This window comes from Theobroma cacao, chromosome 8 (assembly GCF_053813885.1).
Source record: "Theobroma cacao isolate CCN51 chromosome 8, ASM5381388v1, whole genome shotgun sequence".
Lineage (NCBI taxonomy): Eukaryota > Viridiplantae > Streptophyta > Magnoliopsida > Malvales > Malvaceae > Theobroma > Theobroma cacao.
The window spans coordinates 26360514-26386496 of record NC_142646.1 but is presented as its reverse complement, the minus strand read 5'-3'; the positions used below and the strand labels follow the sequence as shown (position 1 = coordinate 26386496).

Sequence of the window (25983 nt, the reverse complement as noted above, 5' to 3'; positions counted from 1 at the left end):
TGGGCCAAAGAAACCGGAGATTGGCTAAAAGAGGGTTTAAAAGAGATCAAGGTTCTTCATGTAGAACTAGAAATAAAAATGACTCATACAAAAAGGAAGAGCTTACATGCTTCAAATGCAAAAAGCCTGGAAATTTCAAGTCAGAATGCCCCTTGCTAAAGGAAGAAACACCAAAGAAAAACAAAAGTCAAAAAAGGTAATTGTGGCAGCTAATTGGTCAAATAGTGATATTTCAAGTTTTGAAGCTAAGGAAGAAATAGCTGAAGAAAGAGCAAACCTGTGTTTGATGGCACGAGATGATAAATCCAAGGTATCCTCATCCCCTTGCAATATTTCTATTGATGTTCAGGATGAATATGAATATTTATATGATGAATTTGAGAAACTTGTTTTGAAATACAAGACTTCAAAGAAAAAGACTGCATCTCTAGAGATAGATTTGGAAAAGATTAAACTTCACTTTGATTTTGTTTTTGAACAAAGAAATTTTCTGCAAATTGAATTGAAACATTCAAAAACAGATTTTGAAACTCTAAAATTGGAATTGAAAAAAAAAACTGAAGCCTTGCAAAAGGTAAGTGAAGAAAATACTGCACTCAAAAGTTTAAAAAATGAAACTTCAAGAAGAAATGCATTCTACAAGAAACTTATGTTAAGGTGGTCATTTATCCTATGATTGCTGTAGAAAAAGAAATGTGCAGAAAATAAGAAAAATATGGGTTCCAAAAGGATCTTTTGTTGCTGCTAACAATCAAGGACTTATCAAGGTATGGGTACCTATTAAGAAAAACTAAAAATTTGTTTTGTGGGTTGAGCTGCACTCAAAAGACACATGTTCAAGAGCTCAACTAAAAGAGAAGCAGCTTTGGTATATGGACAGTGGCTGCTCAAGGCACATGATTGGAAATGAAATGATATTTGCTCAGCTAGACAAGAAAAAAAGAAGGTACCGTATCCTTTGATGATGATTCAAAAGGTAGAATTCATGGCATAAGAACGGTTGGTAAGAACTCCCAAACTCAAATTAGTCATGTATTGTTGGTTAAAGGATTGAAAAATAATTTGTTAAGTATCAGCCAATTGTGTGATAAAGGTTTTAAAGTATGCTTTGACTCAACTAAATGTGAAGTGATAGACATAAGTACTAACAAAGTGTCATTCATAGGAAAAAAAATAAAGAATATGTATGTTATATTTCTTGAGGATCTTGGGATGGATTGTGAAACATTTCTTGTAGCAAATGTTGAAAATGATGGCCGGTTATGGCATAGGAGACTTGGACATGTGAGCATGCATACCATCTTGAAATTAGTTAGAAAAAATCTGGTTATAGGGTTGCCTAAGCTTAAATTTGAGGATGATCAAATTTGTGATGCATGTCAACTAGGTAAGCAAACTAGAACATCTTTTAAAACCAAGAAGGTTGTCTCCACATATAGACCTCTTAAACTACTGCACATTGATTTATTTGGACCAATTAGCACAACTAGTATAGGAGGAAAATCATATGGTTTTGTGATAGTTGATGACTACTCTAGGTATACTTGGGTATATTTCCTTACTCAAAAGAATGATGCACTACCAGCATTTATAAATCATTGTAGAAAGGTTGAAAATGAAAAAGGACTTGTTATAATTAGTATTGAGAGTGATCATGGAGGTGAGTTTGAAAAGTTCTGCAATGAAAAAAGGATAGATCACAACTTCTCAGCACTTAGAACACCCTAGCAAGATGGGGTTGCAGAGAGGAAAAATCGAACCTTGAAAGAAATGGCCCGAACCATGCTTTGTGAGAATAATTTACCAAAATACTTTTAGGTAGAAGCTGTCAACACTGCAGTTTATATCCTTAATAGAGTGTCTATAAAAGCCATGATATCAAAGACTTTATATGAGCTATACAAAGGTAGAAAACCAAATATCTCTCACCTTAGGAGCTTTGGCTGCAAATGCTGTGTTGAACAATGGAAAACATTTTCTAGGAAAGTTTGATGCAAAGAGTGATGAAGCTATATTTCTAGGATATGCATTAAACTCAAAAGCCTATAGAGTCTTCAACAAAAAATCTTTAACAGTAGAAGAATCCATCCATGTAGTTTTTGATGAGTCAAATGCTTTGCAAAAGGAAATTCCTGATGAAGAAAATGATATGGATGTTCTTGAAAAACAAATGGAAGAAATGAGCTTAGATAACAAGAAAAATAGTGAAGAAAATACCCTAGACAGAGAAACAAAACCTTCACCCTTAGAAACCTTGGATAAGATTGAAAATCAACATTTTGATCTTCCAAAGAGCTGGAGATACATTAAGAATCATCCATAAGCACAAATCATAAGTGATATTTCTCAAGGAGTTAAAACTAGGAGAGCAACAAGAGAGACATGTGAGTTTTCAGCTTTCATTTCACAAATTGAGCCTAAAAACTTTAAGGAAGCAGAAAAAGAAAAAAAGTTGGATAATGGCCATGCAAGAGGAACTTGATCAATTCAAAAGAAACCGTGTATGGTCGTTAGTCTCTAAACCTATAAATCACCCTATTATTGGCACAAAATGGGTATTTAGAAATAAGGTAGATGAGCAAGGAAATATCATTAGAAACAAAGCTAGGTTAGTGGCTCAAGGGTATAACTAAGAGGAAGGAATTGACTATAATGAAACCTTTGCCTCTGTTGCTAGGATAGAAGCTATAAGATTGTTGTTGGCATTTGCATGCTTTATGAACTTCAAATTATTCCAAATGGATGTAAATAGTGCATTTTTAAATGGTTTTATTCAAGAGGAAGTTTATGTTGAACAACCACCTAGATTTGAAGACTTTGAAAAACCAGATTATGTTTTCAAACTTCATAAGGCCTTGTATGGATTGAAACAATCTCCTAAAGCTTGGTATGAGAGGCTTTCAAAATTTCTAGTTGACAAAGGATATGTTAGAGGGAGCATTGATACAACATTGTTTATTAAAAAGTGCTTGAATGATTTCATTATTGTTCAAATTTATGTGGATGATATTATGTTTAGTGCAACTAATGAGGCTTTATGCAAGAATTTTGCTGAAGAGATGCAGGGTGAATTTGAAATAAGCATGATGGGCGAGTTGAAGTACTTTCTTGGCCTTCAAATAAAACAATGTAAGGAAGGAATATTCATTAACCAAGAAAGATATATTCAAGACATGCTGAAAAAATTCGACATGTTGAAGCTAAAATCAATTGGGACACCAATGAGTTCATCCACCAAACTTGATGCTGATGAGAAAGGAAAAGTGTTGATCAAAAACTCTATGGAGGTATGATTGGATCATTACTTTATTTAACAACTAGCAAGTCTGATATTCAACTCAGTGTATGCTTGTGTGTAAGATTTCAGTCACAATCGAAAAATTCACACATGACTGCTGTTAAAAGAATTTTTAGATACCTCATAAATACATAAAACTTAGGAATATGGTATTCTAGAGAATCAACCTTTTAATCTTATTAGGTATTCAAATGTAGACTTTACTAAAAGCAAAACTAATAGAAAGAGTACTAGTGGAACGTGTCAGTTTCTAGGAAGTAGGCTTGTGTCCTGGTCAAGCAAGAAACAGAATTCAATTGCACTCTTCACAGTTAAGGCTGAATATATTTCTTTAAGAAGCTGTTGTGCTTAGATTTTGTGGATTAAGCAACAATTAAAAGATTATGGAATAACAATGCATAACGTACCAATATTTTGTGACAACACTAGTGCCATCAACATCTCAAAAAATCCTGTCCAGCACTTTAAAACTAAGCATATTGAAATTAGGCACCACTTTATTAGAGATCATGTGATGAAAGGGGATATCAAGATTGAATTTGTTAACACTTTACAACAATTAGCAGATATATTTACCTAACCCTTGAATGAGGATAGATTTTATGAGATTAGAAGAAATTTAGGCATGGTTAATATGCAAAAGCTATGGGAAAATTTTTAGCTTTTACTCATAAAACAGAAGGCACTTAGTCGATTAAGTGAATTCTTAATCAACTAAGAGTGTTTTGTCTCTTTAAATAATAAGACTCAGTCAAAAAATGTGAGACTTAGTTAGTTAAGGGACCAAGAGAGAATGAAATATTATAATGAAAACAAGGGTAGTCTACCGGGTAAAGAGAAAAAAAAAAGAAAAACTGCCTACCCAAAAATTAAAATTGAGAGGCAAAATTTGAAATTTGAAAGAGGAAGTTACAAATTATATTTAAAGAAGGGGAGACAGATGGTTTTGAGAAAGAGTAACCTCGCTTAACCCATTCTCTCTTCATTTTCTCTCAATCAATCTTTTTGAAATTGAAACTCTTTCTTCTCAAACCCATGAAACCCTAAGCAAGAGACATTTCAAACCCAAATGGAAAAGACCTCTCTGTCAAAAGACATTTTGGAAAAGAATAAGGGGAAAAGGCCAATAAAGGAGAGTCTTCAAGCTGAAATACAGAAGAAGAAGAAGAAGATTGTGTTCACCTCTGTGGTTCAAAAAATTGGGAAAAAGTCAATAAAAAAAGAACACAAATCTAAGAAGAAGAAAGAGAAAGAAAAATCCTCCATGAAAGGAAAAACTTCATCCTCAAAGTTTAGAAATAAATTTCATAAGGATAGGTTCAAGAAGATAGAAAATACCCCAATTACATATGGAAGATTCATTGACTGGGATAGTTTTGATGAAACCCTTTGAGATTCATGTAAGTCTGTCAAATTACTTTAAAGAAATGAAACTAAAGAAATTTAGCTCTTTTAAGAACCGATCCTATAGTCCTAGCCTAGTAAAAGAATTTTATGCTAGTATAGCTTTAGATGAAGATGAATTAGAGGATCTGGAGGACTGCAATAATGATGGTCTGAATGTCTTTGTAAATGGGAAAGAATTTGTTATGATAGCTGCAGATTTAGGAAGTCTGCTTAAAATTGAATATGAAGAGGGAGATTTTGAAATGCTTGAGAATTATGACCCATCATCTCTATGGGAGATCATAACAAGAAAGAAAGAAAAATACTTATCGAAAAGTAATGTTGGTCTCATTACAAGCCCCCAAATTAGAATGTTGCATTACTTTATTGCTGCAAACATTCATGGAAGAAGTGGTAGTTTTAGTTACATTAGTTTTCAGGACTTATGGCTGATGAAGCATGCTTTCAATGGTGCTCCATTCAATTTAGGCTTATTCATGATTGAGAAGATGAGGAAAGCCAATCAAGTTGATAAAGTTAATCTGCCATATGGAAATGTGATCACTTCACTGGTACAAAAGAAGGGGATCTAGAGTTCTAGGTATGAAATGGATCAGGTAAAAAGCAAAGATCAAGTAATTTACCTAGGAAGCCTACCAAAAATAGGGTACAAGCCGGAGGGTGAAAAATTTATTAAAACCTCCAAGGCCACTCCAGGAAAAGAATCTTCTCTCCTTGCTCAACCCGAGGTAGCTCTCTCTTAAGTCTCAAATGAAATGGTTCTGAATCTGCCTATGCGAATAGATGGGAAACTCAAGGACCAATTAGTGGAGATGCAGAAAATTGAGGAAAATTTGGAAAAGATTAAAAATGAGATTAAAGGAAAAGAAAAATTGACTTTTGAACTTGCTGTTGTAGACACCTTTGCTACACCAAGCCCTGTACTAGTGGGACAGGCACCTAAAGGTCCTGCTTTCCAAGCAGAAGGTTCCACTTTTCAAGCTATAAGAGGGGATCTAGAGTTCTAGGTATGAAATGGATCAGGTAAAAAGCAAAGATTAAGCAATTTACCTAGGAAGCCTACCAAAAATAGGGTACAAGCCGGAGGGTGAAAATTTTGTTAAAACCTCCAAGGCCACTCCAGGAAAAGAATCTTCTCTCCTTGCTCAACCCGAGGTAGCTCTTTCCTAAGTCTCAAATGAAATGGTTCTGAATCTGCCTATGCGAATAGATGGGAAACTCAAGGACCAATTAGTGAGGATGTAGAAAATTGAGGAAAATTTGGAAGAGATTAAAAATGAGATTAAAGGAAAAGAAAAATCGACTTCTGAACCTACTGTTGCAGACATCTTTGCTACACCAAGCCCTGTACTAATGGGACAAGCACCTAAAGGTCTTGCTTTCCGAGTAGAAGGTTCCACTTTTCAAGCTGCAAGTTCTGACATTCAAGTCGAGGGTCTTGAACCAGAGATTGATCAACCAAGAAAATCTCTAACTTTTGAGCCTCAACATAAAAATGAATATGATCAAGGCATTGAGGTACTTGGTTCATTCGAGAAGTCTCCATCCCATCATGACCCCCTGCCAGAGCAACTATTTCTTCCCAATTCAGAGGAAGTCTCAATAATGTATGTTTTTGAACAAATGGTCAAAGAAGAATAAGCAGAGAAAAAGGCAGCAAAGGCTAAAGCTCAAAAGCAAGCATCTGTTAGAACATCCCCTAAACCAGCTCATGTTACAGAAGAACAATCTAAGAAGGGAAAAGACAAAGTTGCTACAGCTCCACAAGCCAAACCTAAACCATCAGGCAAAGGCAAGAAGACAATGGCAACCAAGACTAATTTCCTTAAGAGAAGGAAATCTTCCCGAATAGCTAAAAAAGCTAAACCATCAACCATCTCTTCTCCTCAAGACCCCCTTGAATTTTTTGATAAATCATCCCTTGAACCTTCACCACAGAAATCACCACCAAGGACAACCCCTTCAGCCTCTTCAGAAGCTGATTGAACACCCCTTAGTTGATGATGTCAAAAAAGGGGAGAATTATAGAAAGCTTAGGGGGAGAAGTATGAATAGAGGGTAGAAATGATCTAGATGCAATTTAGGAATTTAAGAACTCTGACTACAATTTTTATTTTGCTGAACAGTTGAACAATTGAATTTGACATGTTGTTTATGTTTTGGATTGAAAATGGGATGCTGATGAGTTGTTTATATTATTTTGTTGCTGATGATTAAATATTTAAATTTGTTCTTAATGTTTATGGTATTTTGACTATTGTTGTTTAAAAATTTGGTACTGATATTGGGCTGTTATGCTGATGATTAATTTTTGTTATGATATTGTGAATGAAATTTGGTTGAGAATGAATATAATTGCTGATATTTTGATTGGATGGTTTATGGTGTTTAGTTTTGGAATTGATCAAGTCTGATAACAATACCGATAACAGATAGCTAGCTGAAAAATTAATAATATTTTGTCATCTTGTCACCTACTGCTTATTACTCCATAAGCCTATATAAATACATTTTTTAAAAAATTTGAATTCTTACATGTCATTTTCTGTATGACAAAAATAAAAACCTACTGAAATGAATAATAAAACTATGCACACACTAAGGGGGAGCACACACTTAGGGGGAGGACATTCTTATTTTGTGTAAAACTAAAAAGAATAGATGAACACTGTATTGTTAATCAAGGAATGTTTTGTCATCATCAAAAAAGGGGAGATTGTTGGCTTCATTAGTTTTTGATGATAATAAAACATTTCCATTCATTTGTGTCTAATATTTCTACTTGGTGTACAAGACAAAAATTATATGCCAATGATAGATTAATCATTCAAGGGCACATATAAAAAATCCTATGAATAAGGAGTCACAATTGATCAACAAAACAGAAGCCCCTTAGTTGAATAATAAAGTGTATTAGTTGGTTAAAATTCAAACCAAAAGTTGGCAAGCTCAAGAGGAATGAAAGACAAAAACAACTTAGTCGACAAAGAAGTAAGTTAGTCGACTAAGAGCCTATTGCCAAAAATCTAGACTTCAAGACAGAAAAAACTTAGTCGACCAAGAAGTAAGTTAGTTAACTAAGTGCTCATTGCCAGAAACTTGGATCAGAAGACAGAAATGACTTAGTCGACTAAAAACACAGTTAGTCGACTAAGAGCATTTTGTCAGAAAATTTGAATTGAGCACTAGAAGACAAATTAACGGCCAAAACTATTATCAAACTGTTTCCAATGGTCATAAACTGCCTAACACCTATCAGAGTTGTTTCTCCAAGTATTTAAGGGATTTCCAACAGCTAGAAAACCATTCCAAGGCTTCCAAGAACTGAAAGAGCTCTAAAACCAGCAAAAACTCTCTGTATTCTTCTGTACTTCGTGCCTATCCTTGTAAAAGATTCAAGCACTTCACTTTGTACCACTTAGATCAAGTCAGTGATCATAGGTACACCTTTATTTCTCTTCTCCTTGTAAACTTAGAGTGTGCGAGACACTCTAAGGGAATTTATTCAAGCTAGAATTGCTTGATTGAGTGTATAGGTTCTAACTTAGCGTAGAAACGTTAGTTTGGGTTTTTGTTGATCTCGGTAAAAACCATTGTGAAAGGTTTTGGCTGAGCTTGTTAAAAGCCATTGTAAAGCTTGGTGGAAGCTTCTAATTTCACCATTCATGTTGGATTGGTTTGGAAAATCCTTGGTTGAACAATCAAGGTAGTGGATGTAGGTCTTGGACTGAATCACTCTAAATTCTAGTGCATTGTTTATTTTGTTTTTATTTTTATTCCTACCTATATCATTCCCTCTTCGTGCTTCAAACTTCTAGTTGTTAATTCTCAACTTACTCGAAATTTGGAGCCAATTTGTGTAAGAGCCAAATTATGTTATTCACCCCCCTCTAGCACATTTACTTAGGACCAACACCAATGTCAAGTGGGAAGTTCACATAGTGCAGTAAAAGGGAGGATGCTACATTCTGTAGACTTGATTGTTTCTTGCTTGAGGATGAGTGGTTGGCTTGTTATGCCAACATGGTGCGAAAATGCTTGCCATGCTCTTTATTGAACCATAATCCAATGGTGTTGGGAAGTGTGGACATAAATTAGGGTCCTAAACTGTTCAAACTATTTAATTATTGGTTAGAAGACAAATCATTCTAAGAGACGATCAAAAATAGTTCGGTGAAAGAAAAAGTTGGTAATAAGCAATGTCCACCATTATGGTGGGGTTTAAAGAATTTAAGGCTTATGATTAGGGAATGGTAATCATAGCAATACAGAGAGATACATCGAAAACTTTAGAAAATGAGTTACAAGAGTTGTATATGGAATAGCAATCAACAAGGAAAGATTTTGATAAGAGAAGAAGTGTTATGCAGAAAAGCTTGAAGTTATGGAAAGTTATAGAATTGAGGAGCGAAAATGGAAGCAACAGTCACGAACGAGGTGGGTTAATGAAAAAGATAGACACAAAGGACTTCCATGTGATGGCATTAGCAAGGAGATGATCTAATTGTATGGTAAGCATTAATCTTAATGAAAGATTGATTGAGGAGCTTGTGCAATTGAAAAGGGAAGTGGTGAACCACTTCCATAGACTATATTCTGATAAAAAAACATTGAACCTAGTTAACTTTAAGTCTGGGATTCAAAATTTGAAGAAAACAAGAATCAAATAATTCTCTATGGTGGAAAAAAATATCTCTCATTTCTCTCCCGAAAAAATTCTTTTTTTTTTTGGTTTCCAAAAGAATGTTGTCATGTTGTGGTGGAATTGGAGTCTCCTTTCATAGAATTTGAACCGTGGAAGGCTATTAAAGACTATGATGTGAATATGGCACCATGTCCAAATGGCATTAACCTAAACTTCTTTAAATCCCAGTGGACAGTGGTCAAAGATGAGGTAATGAATTTTATTAGTGATTTTCATAATGCAGGAAAGTTAGGGCATGGTGTGAATTAAAGCTTCATAACCCTGATTCCAAAGACTAAAAATCCAAGTGTTATGGGGAGATATTGTCCAATTAGCTTAGTGGGTGACATTTACAAAATAATTACAAAGTCCTAGCATATCGACTTAGGAAAGTGATGGGTGAGATTATAAGGGAGAACTAATTTGCTTTCATTAAGGGAGGCAACTATTAGATTCAACATTGATAGCAAATGAGATAGTTGATTTAATGCACAAGAATAAATGTGGGGGTTTATTGTTAAAAGTGGACTTTGAGAAGGCTTAGCACAGTGTATATGTGAGACCTTGATCTTTATGGACTCGTAGATAGAAATAGATGCGACATCCCTAATCAGGGGTAATTTCATCATTTCCTTAGTAAGCCCCTAAAAGTAAGTTTTAAATAATACTAAGGCCTAAGTAGGCCTAAGGCATAAATGAATGATGAAAATATGGGTAAAATAACGAAGGAAAAACAATGATGATGATTTCCATAGTAGGGGCAAAATGGTTATTTTTCACCTCGAGTCAAATTTTTAAGTTTTCATGAACTCGATCATTTCTAGACCATTATGGACCTTGTCCTAGTGTCGAAAGAGTAAAAATATTGCATAAAGGATTGGAGGAGAATAAGTTAACTTGTGAGGGCATTTTGGTAATTTAAGTAGAGTGAATAAGCTTGGGCTATAAATATCTCTTTCTTCCAGCAGCTTCTTCTTCTTCTTCTTCCTTCCTTCATTCCATCTCACGTTGCTTCCACCCTCCATGGAAGCTTGATATGAAACTTTCATAACTTTCTCTCTCTAGCTCTAATTTTCATACCTTTGTTCCCTTTTAACTAGAACCCTTGTGCTCTTTCACTTTCCCACTTTAAAACCCTTGAAAAATCCTACTTGTATACTTTCTCTCACTAGTTAGGTGTTTAGAGAGAGAAAGAGATAGCTTTTATATTAGCTTGGAAAACTATTGGAAAGAATTTCAAAATTTCCAAGGCTATCAAGGTGAGTAGTAAATTAAAGTTGATTTTAAATGTTGAGGGTGGCTAATGATTAGGCTTGTGAATGTTTTATAGTAGGATATTTATTCATTTTATAGTGGTTAAGATAGTGAATATAGATAGCCATTTAAATGGCAATTGGAAGCTAGCCAAGAAATAGCTTTTAGAATCTATAAGTTTGTGAATTGACATAATGGTGATGTTAATGTGATGGTAGGTTCCAACGAAGCCCCATCATCCCATTTGGATAATTAGGGAAGTTAGAGTCGACTAAAGGTTCAACAAAATACCGGTGACTGAACTACATTTCAAAATTTGTTTTGGGAATGTAAACTTATTTGCACAATATACTTGAACGATTTATCCAACTTTTTCTTAAAACGAGTGCCTTGGGAACAAGCCTTTGATAATTGACTTTATATTGTGACATGTGGTTGTTATGGATTCATGCACTACTACATTATGTTGGTATATATATATAGACATATATGTTGTGCATGATAATTGATATTGTGTGATGATTATAACCGTGTATGTGCACAATGTGGGGGGATGCACATGCCGATGATGGCATGGTGAGGGAGGTGGATGATGATAGTGCCCGTGTACACGATGTGGGGGGATGTACACAATGGCACTGATTGTGCATGATGTGCGGGAATGCACACGATGACTCCGGCTATGTGCACGATGTGGGGGGATGCACATGAGCTGGGTGTGACGATGGTGATATTGGTGTTTATCTATGTATTCATGTATATATATGTTTATGAAATAAAAGCTCATGAATATGGTATATGGTTGTAATGCATATGAAAATTTGATATGTTGAACTTTGGGAATTTATATGTGTTTCATGTTGCTTTTGTCATTTTAGCAAGATGGCCTTTATTGAGGGAATGGAAATCTTTTTCTTGGTGCTCTGTTTCTCGCTGCAGCGAGAAACTCTAGGCTTTGGAGGGGTAATGCTGGCCGAAATCTCGCTGCAGCAAGAATGCATATTGGCTACAGCGAAAAAGTTACTGTAGCATTTCGTTGCAACGAGAATCATTCTTGTTGCAACAAAAAACTTTCTATTTTGCTCCTTATTTGGTTCGGTTGCTACCCTATTTTCCATTTATTTGGTACCATAGTTAAGCATGGACTTCCAACATTAAGGAATAAATGAATTAAATTTAAAATGAGGAGGTTTAGTGAGAAACCCTTGGCCAGTTGTTACATTAAGTCCAATGTCGCTGTAGCGAGAATGCGCTGCAGCTAGAATGCCTTTCCGCTGCAGCGAGGACCCGTCGCTTATTTGACTTGATTCGCATAAATGCTATTAAAGTTTTCACTCTCCAATTCCTTTGTTGAGCGTGGACCCTTTTCATAAGGTGATTTACTCATATGGGGTTTACATGAGGGGTTTTACTAAGAACTAAAATAAATTGCATTGTTTTGAAAAATGAATGCATCATGATTTCGTTAAACATTCCTTATTGTTTGCTTGTTCCCTTTCTTGTTCACTCACTAAGTTTATACTCACCATTTTCAACTTCATGTTTTCAAATCAGGAGGTAGTCGGTAATTAGGTCGAGGTGACCTCGTAGAGTCGACTATTGGTAGGTGTCTGGGCATTCAGTAGCTGTACATTTGCACCGAGTATCTCCGCTGAAAGTTGAGTACTCTTTTGTTGTGTATAGACAAACTGATGTAAATTATTAAATTATATGTTTAGACCATATATGTACACTTTGATCGGTATGCCACTATGAGTTAGCAATGTTTAGTATTATTTTGATTCAAAATTATGAAATATGACTTCAATAATTTTGATGGAGTATTGAACAGATCATGTAAATAGGCTTGCTTGGGCTTAGTGGGCTATATCCATTGGGCTCATGTGCCGGTCATGGCCTGAAAATTGGGTCGTGACAGTATGTTAGGGGTTTCTGAAATTGACAGTGGATAAGATGGGATTTAGGAGGAGGTGGCGACAATGGATTATGAAGTGTGTGTTGATTGCATCAATTTTAGTACTTGTTAAAGGGCCACCAACCAAAATAGTGAAAATGCAAAAAGGACTACAATCTTTGTCACCATTCCTTTTCAATATGGTACTAAAGGTTTTTAGCTATTTGATGGGAAAAACTATGGTGGAAAATATATGCAGTGGCTTTCTAATTGGTGATTAAGGTTTGCATTTATCCCATTTATAATTTTCTAATGATACATTATTGTTCTGTTAGTTTTAATTGGAAGATTTGATGAATATGAAGAAAGTATTGAGAGGCTTTCAAATTGTGTCAAGATTGAAGATAAACTTTCAAAAAAGTAGTTGTTTTGGTGCTGGGATTGACGATAAGGTGTTCAGAATATGGGCTGATAAAATACATTGTAAAGTAAGGGTCTTGCCATCAGCTTACTTGGTCTTACCACTAAGGGCCAATAAAAAAAAAAAACTAGAAACCTATGGTCGATAGTGTTGAGGCTAAATTGGAAACGTAGAAGGTTAAAATTATTATCTCTTGGAGGTTGGGTAAGTTTGTTGAAATCAGTAATTAGTAGATTGTCAATTTTCTTTATGTCTTTGTAACACCCCGTAACCCCGTATAGTAGTCAATATAATCGTATCGATAAGACCAAAGAGCAAATGACGTAAATTTAAGTGTCAAAGAGCAGTAACGCGTGCAAGGAATAGTGTGGAATAAAATATTTCACACGCGAGAAAATAGTAATTAAATAATAACATTTTTATCAAAGATGAACTAGCAAGTTAAAAGGTTATTCAAAAGTGAACCGAGACAAAGTGAGACATTTTGGGTCTCTAGGAGATAAGTGGAGAGTTTTGGGATAAAATAATATTTTATGAATAAAATAATATTAAAATATTAATATTTTATTTGTTATCGAAATTAGTCATGAAAGAGGATTATATAACTAATCTAAGTGGGGAAGAAGAAACAAGAAAGAATTTCGAAGAAAAACGACGATAATTGTGCCTGTGTGTCCTTATTAAATAGAGCTAGAGTGGGTAAGTAAATATTTAAATATTATGGTGATACCGCATTGAAGTGCAAACTTTATATTTTGTTTGTACACGTGTAAAGGAAGAAAAATAAAAAGGAATTAGAATTTAATAAATGTTGGAAGGACCAAATTATAAAGGATGAAAGTTTAGAGGGCCATTCGATAAATAAAGAAAAGTTTGAGGATTTATGTGCAAATTTTAATATTTGAAGTTAAATGGGAATTTACTATCTAAGGAAGGTTGGATTATATGGAATATGAGATAGACATGTGATTTGAATGGGTCAAAGAATGATTAAATAAAATATAAGTTGTACATGGAGCATGGAATAAAGAAATGAAAAGAAAAGAAATCAAGGAATAAAGAAGCAAAGAAATAAAGAATGAAAGGTGAGGTTTGGTTGGAAGGGTCAAAAAGCCTTTTTACTTGTAATTGTAATCACGTGAAAGAAAAAGGAAAATCGCAAATGATCAAGTCTTGGGCAAATTGCCATGAGAGAAAAAGGAAAGAAATAATAATAACAAAAAAAGAAAACATGATTTGGACAAGCCACCCATGTGTGGATAAAGGAGAAGGGAAAGTAAATTTTTAAGACTTGTCTTCCGGGGGGGGCTGGCCATAACAAAGAAAAAGAAGATTTGACAAGTGCCATACTTGTGATGTCGGTCCCCACACCAAGAAATATCAAAATGATTTTTTTTGCTTGCAATAAAACCCTACCATGGAGACATAAAAGAAAGGGGAGAGTCGGCTTGGAAGAAGGAGAAAGGAAGAAAAAGAAAATAAAGAATGCCTTGGAATGTTTCCACCCGAGAGGAAGAAGAAAAAGAAAGAAAAGAGAAAAATGAAGGGAAAGGCACGGGTGTGCCCAAAACCAAGAGGAACCGTGAGGTTTCCTCCCTCATCTTGAAGAGTTGAGTTGATTTATCACTCAAGGAGTCTCTAATACTCAAGAGAGAAACCGTGAAGTGTGGAAAGAAGTGTAAAGTTTGGTTTTGTGATTTAAGCAAGATAAGGTAAGCACTTTGGTTTTAGCTTGAACATTTCTTGAAAATGGGTTGGTAACTATATGAAATGTGTTGTGGCAGCAAAGATTGGATTGATTGGAGAGGATTTAGAGACATGCAAGCTATCAAAATCATGGGTGCATGATGGATTCAAAGTGGAAAAGAAATGGTAAGTCTAATACCTAAATTTGAGGCCTACAGTTGGTTATATATTGTGAGGAAATGACTGTGTAAAATGTTAGCAGCTTGGTGAAAGGAGTATTGGAAGAACATTGAGGTTGCATGCAAGAGCAAATCTACCACAAAGGTAAGGCAAACAATGTGTAGTGTTTATGTACCTTAGGTACGGTTAGAAAGCAATTATGTTGGTTGAAAAGCTTGAAACATAAATGTATGGACATGCGTTGTTGTGAAAGGCTTAAAGGGTTAAGAATGTGGTGTGCATGAATGAAAATTTATGTTGTGCTTAGTGGTGGCATGTAAATATGAATAGTGTTGCACATAAGCTTAGAAATTGCTTGGCGGAAATAGGTTTATAGCTGCTGTCGTATGCATGATTAATGGTTGTTAAAGGATCTAATATGCATGAGCTAGATGATACATGTAAACTTGCAAATAATTGAGTAAAATGAGAATAATTGTTGCTAGCATGTATATGGCTAAAATTATAAAAATATAAGATGGATTTGAATAAGGATTGCTTAGAAAGATTGAAATGGGCACTTAATGATATAAATAAGTTGCCGGTACATATAACGTAAAGTATTACGCAAGTAAGAGATATGAATTCCTTTAGTGAACAGTGCATCAAGATGTATATGAATATGCAAGGTTAAGTGAGAAAGAGTGGTGATCCTAGCATAGTATGAGTTATTAAGATGATGGTAATGTTTTAATAAGGAGGAAAATGGAAATGATAAACACTAAGATTATTAGCTTTGATTTATTGCTGGGAAGTGTGCAACTGGAAAAGGGACACTGTGGTGATAACTAAAGGAGAAAACATAATCAGATAAGTGGTGAAGTGATATCCCGCCATTGAAAGGTGAGTAAGGGGTGTTAATTTCAAAACTTCTATCCTATATCTATATAATTGTGATACGATTGTTAAACGTGTTGATTTATTTTAAATGCAACTTGTGGAAAGCATGAGCTGGTAGAACCTTAGGTGTTTTGTGGATGCGTAAACCTTTGAAAATGCTTTGATCATGTATATATGTATAAGCTATATATGTAAAGTGTTTTAAATCGGAAAACAAGCTTTTCGATATGATTTATAGCCAAAAAGTGCCTTATTGTTTATGTGATTTGCATTCATGGATTTAATCACATATTCACCACGCCATTTCGATATTAAAATCTCATGCAAAGGTTTATAGTATAAAGTTTAATAAAAAGGGAGTTTATCATGATACTATGATCGGCATTTTGAAAACGATTAGAAATGATCCTTTGAAAACCCGCTCTGGATTTTTAAACTGGTTTTATTAAATCGGGAGATTCAAGAGTAGGCCGGTTGTCACTCAGTTAAGTGTGATCCTCGTGCACGAGTGAGCTTTAGCTAGAGAACCTTTGGGTCGCCAATGGGCGGTTAAGTGTGGCGGGGGCCACGGCCTGTGATATATATACATGGCTAGACCATCAGTGATATTCACGGTTTCAATCGCTTGATTTCTTCGATGTTGGCCAACATCATCGAGACTGCCATGGCATGTGGGAATCTGGTGGAAGCAATGCCCCCGAATGTTATTACTTGGTAGCGGGACCATTAGTTTTATTTCTATTTCTTACTCAAGAGTGGTATCTCTTTAGGTTTGCAAACTCATATTTCTTTGCATGGTGAAAACTATAAGATATGCTGCAGCTTCCCTATTTATACGATGGTATGAATTTAACTCTTCTTGTACGAGGCAAATTGTGATTTGTGTATAAGCATGAATAAATTTGATTTCGTGGAAGCTTATTCGATTTTATTGATTTGATTTGAGTAAAACATGAAATGATTTCGACGGCAGAAATCTTTTACGTACACTAGTTTTAATGTGATACTTGAGATGTTTTGATTTGAATAAAGTTATTCCCTATTTCGATGTGAAAACTTTTACCTCCCTTGATTTAGTATACTACTTTAAATGATTACAACGCATAAGAAATTCTTGATTTTTGACATAAGACACAAACTTCCTTTGAATTAAATTATTTACGTAATCTTACATCTTAATGTTCAAACTTATCTGCTTTATGCTTGTTTCCCATCTACACTTTACTCACGGAGTCTATGATCACTGAGTTTGTAAGACTCACCCCTTTATTTCCTTTTGCAGATAAGTAAAAAGCTCACGTGCACTGCATAGCACACCGATACTTATTGTAGTGTAGGTAATTGCACCTCTTAGCCTTCTATTTCGAGTCGTTCCGCTGTTAGAGGTCGAGTCGTACCACTTTGTTATCGATATGTAAATGGAGATTGGTTTTTTATATAAATGACAATTTGGAGACTTTGGATTTCAATGTATATACTTATTGTTATATGAGTTAAGGATATATTGATCCATTATGCCCATGGTTCAAACCATGACACAGCTGTATATGATTCAACTATTAATACGGTTTGGTAAATGTGTGCAATGATTAAAGGGTATTTCTATTAAGGCTTGCTCGGGACTTGGCGGGTCTGTCTCTCGAAGATCCCGAACACTAGTAACGATCGAGGTGCGATCATTACAGTCTTTGTTTAAAATGCCTCAAGGTGTTAGGGATGAATTAAAGAGGATCCAATGATAATTCTTGTGGGCTGGAAACAATTAGACCGGTGGTGTGCATCATATTAAATGGGATAGGGTTTGTAACTACAAAGATGAAGGAGGTTAGGGCTTAATTGATCTTGAAATCAAAATAAGGCATTGTTAACCAAATGGTTGAGGAGATTTGGGAATGAACCAGATAGTTTATAGAGAGAAATAGTGGCAATAAGGAATGACTATGATCTGTGTGCCTTGTTACCTAAAGTTGTGGCTACTCGTAAATGCTCAAACACTTTGAAAAACACAATATGGGAGTTATTGTAGGTTTCAACTACTATGGGAGTTATTTTAGGCAATGGCAAGGTTGTCTCATTCTGGCATGATGCATGGATAGAAGATGTGATCCTTCAATATGAATTTCCAAGATTGTTCGCCTTGGTAGTAAATAAGGAAGGTAGACTTTGTGATCATGGGGTATGAACTAATAGTGGCTCGCAATGAAAGATCGAGCTAAGGCATCAATTATTCTATTGGGAATTTCAACAGTGGACTAGACTAAGGAGCTATTGTGGAAATCACATTTTGAGTGACAGCCTAAAAGATGGGGTAGTCTGGAAGGCTACATCTAGTTGTATGTACTATTTAAAATCCTTTTGCAAACTTGTGCAATAAACTATCACTATGAAAATCATGAACTATGGAAAAAGATTTGGTTAGGATATGCTCCTTATAGAGTTAAGGTGTTTTTCTGGCAATTAATGTGGGAAAGGATAGTTATTAATTTCAGCTTGTAAAAAGAAGTTTAATTGTTGAGGAACAATCCATCTGCATTTTGTGTAAAATAGTACAAAAATTGTTAGACATTTGTTCTTTTCATGTTGTGAGTCATAAAAGGTATGGTGCAAGTGGTGTTCAGATTGAAATATAAAGTGGGTGTCTCATACCAACCCACAAACATTCTTTTTGTCATGGAGAATAATGTGTGAAAGCGGAGATAAACAAAAGGTCTGGATGCTAGCTTTTAATGTAATTACATGGTCAGTATGGTTGTTCCGCAATGAGGTGGTCTTCAATGGGAAGGTATACAATTCTCTTCAACTGTATTATCAAATTAAATTACATATTGTAGTATGAGCCAAGGTAAAGTGGCCAGAGTTGATTGAATTGACTGGGGATTTTTTTTATGACCATACAATATAAAATTGGTACAAAAAATCAAAATAGTGAGATAAAATGTGAATTGGCAGGCACAGAAGACGGATGGGTTAAATTTAATATGGATGGGGCGTCATTAGGGAATTCAGGTGAAGCTAGAATTGGTGGTTTGTTAAGAGACCTTAGAAGTTCAATCTAAATTCCAATTCTAAAAGTCAATAGTCATGGGTGATTCAAAACTTGCAGAATTACAGGCCATAAGTGAAGCATTTTCTATTTGCATGAACCATATGCAACACTCTCAATTTAAGTTATGGGTAGAAAGCGATTTCAAGAATGTTGTGGGGTGCGTTAATAACCCACAAGAGGCTCCTTAGAGGTTCAAAAAATGGTTATCACGAATGGAAAGCTAGCAAAAATTGATAGCTATTTGGAAAGTAACTCATTCCTTGAGAAAAACGCAACTAGGGAAGTAGACATACTGGCAAAAGGGAGTACAAAGAAGTGTTGAGTTGTTTGAATTGTTTGACTAAGAGTATAGACGCACGTGGACAGCTACTGGGGTTTTGTTTAAGTCATGCACGGTTTAACAGGTGCTTTAATTAGGCTGGGGGATTGCTTGCACAAACGTGGGAATTAATAGTGATTTGTTTCTTCTGGTAACTCCATTGAGGCTGGCATAAGAGGCTTTTGAGAAATAGTGATGGTGCCACTAAAGCAATATTTTCAAAGTCCATTGGTTGTGGTGATTGAAACTTAACTGAGTTAAGGGAGGTTATCTACATTTTTAGTCATTGTAACACTAATTATAAACCATAGATAGAAAGTGACTTAATGAATATTGTTTTCTGAACCAATAATCCTAAAGAAGTGTCATGGAGATTCAGGAAGTGGATTGTGAGCATGGAGAGCATGAAGAAAAGCATCAAACAGTGGAAAATCACACATGTTCTGCGTGAAGCTAATAGTGAGACAGATAAACTTGCAAATGAGGGTATCCTTAGGCGTGACGAGTTGTTGCAACTGTGTGAATAATTTTGGAAGGTGCTGCTCAAATAATGCTATAAGGGTGCGGTGATATATGGTTAATGTGAAAGCTACGACACCTGATTGATACTAATGGGCAGATGCATGGGGTGACGAGTTCTTTAGTGGGAAAGAATTCTAGTTGGAGTTTAATGATATCCCGCAATCTAGATTCATAGATCTGTGTGGGGTTTGATGTTCCTTACATATTTAGACATTGTACTTCATAAACTCAATGGCTAATTTAGCTATTGGACTCAAGCTTGAACAAAATCATAATTTTTAAATATATATATATTCATTTAATACAATGTCAGAATGCTTGACAAAATGCGACAACATTTCACCCAAAAAGAAAAAGGAAACATACTTTCTCTAAAAGACTATACCAGTCAATAATATATAACTTTTAATGGTAATTTGGTCAAATTAAACCATTTTTTGTCCCATAATTTTGGTAATTTGGTCCAATTAAACCAAAGAATATACTAGTCATGTCTTAAAGAAACATGAAACATAAAACTTTTGAAAATTTTGAAATTATTAACATTAATATTTCAGTGATTTATAATATTTTCAATGAGATTGGTTATTCACTTTTAAAGAGCATTCATAGAGTATTTTTTAAATAGAAAGTGTTGAATATGCTAAGTAGTTAAAACCTACTCAATGTATTAAGTCAATTTTATCTAAAGAATTTAATGTTATTTAAATTTATTAACCTTGTATTATCTTCCTTTATTACAATACGTTCATTCTTTTTAACTTTTGTTAATGTAAAATTTTATATAATCATATATCTCTATTACAAAAAATTTAGTAAGAATACTTATTATGTAGTTTTCAACAATAATATTACAACTGATTACCAAAGCTTTTCTTAAAAATTTCATAACTAAAATTCACTATTAAATTTCTCTTCTAAGTTTGCATTTCGCTTTAATATTTGTTGAACCATGATTAATAGGTGAGTTGGTGTCACTCCAACTTAGTGTATTCTAAACATTTAAGCCTAGTTAGTTACTTATTGAATTTATATTTCTTTTACTCTTATTTGTCTGTAATGTAAATAGTTTTCCAATTTAAATCTAATTAGTTATTTATTCAATCTATACTTCTTTTACTCTACTACTTTTTCTCTTTCAAGACAACACGATACTAAAAGTTATTCTTGTTAGTTTTTATAAAATTTATTTAACAAATATTCTTTACCAATTTAGCCATATAATCTTACTATATTGTTTTCAACTAAGGAGGACTAGCTTATTTTCTACTCCTAAAATAAACTACACTAAGAAATACAATTAAAGTTGTTGAGCAAATTACCAGATAGACTATTGTTATGGAGATAAATTTCTTTCAATGAAGAAATATTTAAGATGGAAGGTGGAACCAACCCACTTAGGTGCATTTCCGATGCAGCAAATATCTCAAACCTATTAAGATTCCCAATCTCGCTTGGAATTTCACTTTGCAAAAAACCTACTTGATTTGTTAACATTGCAATAATAATATTGAAATCTATTTGCAATCAAAATCACCTGCACAAGAAAATTCTATTTGTGCCGACATGATTGGATTAGAAAGAAATAAATGCTTTTTGCAATGCCACAAGTTTGAGTCAAAAATGAAAAGCCAAAAACCAAATCAGTATATATTTATACACATTTAAAAGAGATTAAAAATAAAATATAGAACCATACAATCTAAATTGTTATAACATGGATCAATTTTCTAGAGCTTGGTTAAATTTCTATTATATGATGTAAAATTTTGAGGATTGTTACATTCTCCTAAATTTGAGGGTAACATATATCATATGTAATACTACTTTGTAAAGATAATTTCTTTCAGAGAAAGAAGTGTTGAAGATGAAATTTGAAATTGGACTAATAAGTGGGCCTCTATTTTGTACAACAAATGTCTCCAACAAAGAAAGATCGTCTACCCACTTTCCAAGAGGTCCGATCACTTGCAAACATAATAAAACCGAGTTGAACGATTTGATAGCTATTTTCTTAATATTAATACAATTCTTTTAATAAAAAAGCATTATCTCAAACAAACTACTTTGTTCTTATTCAAAAACGATGAAACTATTTGATTTGCATAAATAGAAGTTTAGACTCATATTGGTTATTAATATTTTTATATATTTACATTTTGATCCTCTTATTTATTTTTATTTCTCAAACAGTTGCTAAAAGAGAAAAGCAAATACCCCTTGGACTTAGTTTAAGTGGTACAGGTGGCATAGGTTTTGAGTAGATATATGAAGTTTGAGCTGCATAAGAAGAAAATAAAAACAAAAGCAAATTGTAAAGAGTAAAATCATAATTGAGCTTAATTGATAAAAAAATTATTAATGTAGATATGCTCTAGTGTATAAAAAATTATTTGATATTAATGTAGATATGCTCTAGTGTATAAAAAATTATTTGATATTATTTAACTTTGTTAAACCAAATTATAAGTTTTAAGATATGTCAATTGAAAATAAATAAAGCCAAGTGAAAAAATTGAACAAAGAAAAAAATGAATATGAAATAATATAATTTTTTGAACAATTTCATGAATTATTAAAAGGTAAAGTGTGAAGGAGAAAAAAACCTATTAGATATTTGTTGCTATTTCGTCATCCTTTAATTTTTAACACTAAGAAACTATAACCAATTTACGATATCTAAAATTAATTGATTTAAAATTTGACTAATTTTAATTTATTTGTGACTGTGATGGAAATAAGACATTTGGTGCAGATGGTTATAATTTTAATTTCCTTAAATCACAATGGGGGATTGTTAAGTATAATGCAATGGGTTTTCTTGCTGATTTTTATGATTAAGGGAAGCTTCATCATGGAGTTAATGAGACTTTCATTACTTTACAACCAAAAGTCAAGAATCCAACTGTAGTAGGCGAGTATCGTCCAATTTGTTTCATGAGAATTGTATATAAGATTCTTACTAAAATCTTGGCTAGTATATTGAAAAAGGTTATGGGTGAAATAATTGGAGTCCACAACTCGCTTTTGTTAAGGAGAGACAACAGGTAAAAAGTGCTTTGCCTGTATTATATTTATTTTATTTCCTTTTGTATGTAAATAAATCAATAAGATTAATAGCTTATTGCCTTTAATATCAATAAAAGAATACCTTTCGAAAAAAAAAGAAAATACTGAAAGCCAAAATATAATCTTAAAAATTAAAATGTAAAATCTTACCTTGCAAACTATTATCACTCTAATATACTTCTATAAGACTAGTTAAATTTTCGATGCTTCTTGGAATAAGGCCAGAGAACAAGTTTTCTTCTAAGCTTAAAATTTTGAGCTTCCAAGCATTAGAGATACAGTCAAAGAATATTTCTACTGAAATAATTATCCCAGAGTTGAAGCACCTCAAGATTTGAATTTAAGCTCATGCATGGTAATTTGCCTTAAAAGAAGAACAACACAATTTTGAATTATTTCACCAAAACAAATTTGATACACAGACAAATTTTTATTTAAATAGTGCACAAATAAAGAAAAATTGAAATACTTTGTTATTAGTTTGAGATCCAATAAAATGTTATATGGAGTTTGCTGTTGCATGTGTGGATCAGAACATATATCATTAAAAAATGTTGATAAAATTTTATAAAATTCTATAAAATTTTTAATATTTACATACCATATATCATCTATATTATCAAATGCAGTAAAGTGAAACAATTGAACAATAAAAAAAGCTGAATGTGAAATAATATAATTTTTTAAATAATTTCACAAATTACTGAAACGTAAACAGTGAATGACAAGAATCTAATAATCTTTGTCGCTATATTTTTATCCTTTAATTTTTAACACTAAGAAACTAAAAAAATATTATGATATTTAAAAATAATTCAATTAATATTCAACTAATTTTAACATTTAAGTATTTAAGGAAATGTATCTTTAACATTTAATTTTCAACACCAACTTAGTGTATTTTAAAAATTTAAACATAGTTAATTATTTATTCAATTTATATCTTTAACACTTATTTTTCTGTCTTGTAAATAGTTTAACAGTTTAAACCTATTTAGTTATTTATTTAATTTATAGTTCTTTTAGTCATGTTTTTCTAGAATTTATATTGTTTAAAATTATATATATAATATTCTTCATGATGATAGAAATTGTAATTTTTTTATTTTTTAAAAACTTCATTTAATAACTAGTCTTCACCAGTTTCACCATATAATGTTATTGTATATTAATTTTCACTCATGTAGTGGGTGTGTGCATATCATTTTCTACTCCTAATACAAACTAGGTTAAAAAATGCAGTTCAATGTTATTGAGAAGATTACCAGATAGACTATTGTTTTGGACACCAATATGTTTCAGTGAAGAAATGTTGAAGATGGAAGATGGAATTCATCCATTTAGGTGCATTTTAGTTGCATATAATATCTCCAATGTAATAAGATTCCCAATCTCATTTGGAATTTCACCTACAAAAATGGTAAGAGAATTGTAATAAAAATATAAAAACTTATTTGTTAACAAAATAGTTTTTGGATTATAAAGGAAAAAATACTTTTTGCAGTGCCAAAAGTTTGAGAAAAAATACTATATATATATATATATATATATATAATGAGGTTTGGGCTTAAAAATGTGATGAAGAATCTTACCTTCCAAACTATTATAATCCAATATAATCCTTGAAGTCTAGCTAAATTTCCAATACTTCTTGGAATGATGTCGTTGAATTAATTATTGTTCAAAGCAAAAACTTGAAGCTTGTTGCATTCTCCTTTACTTGATGGAATATAGTCAGAAAATTCATTCTCAGTGTAAATGAGGTTCTTGTGATAAGAAGATGAAGCGTTGCAAATAAGTAAGGGATGTACCGGAGGTGGTAGAGAGGAAGATTGGAGCAGTTCCTGAAATACTGAATGTCATGTCATGAAGAAGAGAATAGGGGTTCTGAGTGAGAATGGGCTGGAGATAGAAGCTTTTTGTGAGAGTCAGGTCCTTTTGAAAAATCCCCCTTTTGAATTGGGAAGGCTCTATATATAGTATCAAAAGTAACAGTTACAAGAAAAGGTTTTAATACACCTAATAAATGATATCATTAAGGAAAGTTTTAATGTTAAGTAACCATTACTGAGAGTTAATGTTGAGTAACGATTAGAAACTTATTGTGTGACTATTGAAGTAATTATATTTAATAAGACTTGTTCTCGAGTATGAGTTAATAAAGAAAGCTGTACGTGAATAGGTACAAGACAAGAAGCCGTACATGAACAAGTACAAGAGAAGAAGCTATACGTGAACAGATACAAGAGAACAAGATAAAAGCAGGAAACACTTGTACTTCAAGAAAAGGTTAAGAGAGACCTCTTAACTACTTCCATATCTAAGCCACCAAGCCAAACTCTCCAAGACATCCCAATATGAAAGTAACCCATGAGCTGTGCCACCTATTCCGGATTACTTTCACTGTCATCTGTGTGAAATTGTTATTCTGTGTTGAATAGTTGTTTTACTAGTATTAATTGTTCCACACATGAAGTAATGCTCCACTTATTTTAGTTGTTTTGCGTGAAGTAGTGCTTCACTTGTAATGGTTGTTCTCGTTATTCTTTATATAATGTTACGCGATAAAATAATTTTTTAGAGAATAAGTATTAACCAAAATGAACTATCTACACTCACCTATTAAGAAGTTCTCAAGCTTAGGGAAATGGTAACACATATTAGATGGTAAACTTCCTGATAGTTTATTATATGATAAAGAAATCTATTGCGATGAGGACATATTAAAGATGCTTGAAGGTATGGAGCCAAAAAGTGGGTTGAATGGTAAACGAAGCATCTTTGGCTTTTGAAGATCGCCAATCTCATTGGAATTTTTCCTTGAATTAAATTGTCTCTCAAGTCCAAGGTCTCCAAGTTGGACATGTCGGCAAGAGTAGGAGGAATTGTACCTGTGAAATTATTGTTGCTGAGGACCAAGTATTTAACTTTATGTGAAGCTCCAAACCATAAAGGAATCCCCCCATTAAAAATATTGTAACTCAGATCAATGAGTTTCAAGTGACGCAACTTGGCCAATTCTTTGGGTAAATAGCCGTGGAAATTATTGCCGCTCAGGTGAAGTGAGACTAGGAATGAGAGATTTCCTAGGTGTGGAGCAATAGTTCCCTTAAGACCCATGTTTGAAAGATCCACGACAGAGACTCTTCCATGGCTGGCACTGCAAGAAATACCAACCCAATGGCAGACTGAGCTAGTGCTGGACCAATTACTGGCCAAAACATCCTGATGGTTAAGGATCTGGTTTTTGAATTCAAGAAGCGTAAATTGATCTGTGTTGAGATTACTCACAATCATTCTCCTAGTAAAGCCAATTATGAAACA

The 25983-nt window shown here is 33.4% G+C and overlaps 1 pseudogene; it reads right to left on the bottom strand.

The window, feature by feature from the left end:
* Positions 1-20877: 20877 nt before the first annotated feature.
* On the bottom strand, positions 20878-25779 carry LOC148761267 (uncharacterized; annotated as a pseudogene).
* Positions 25780-25983: the final 204 nt, after the last annotated feature.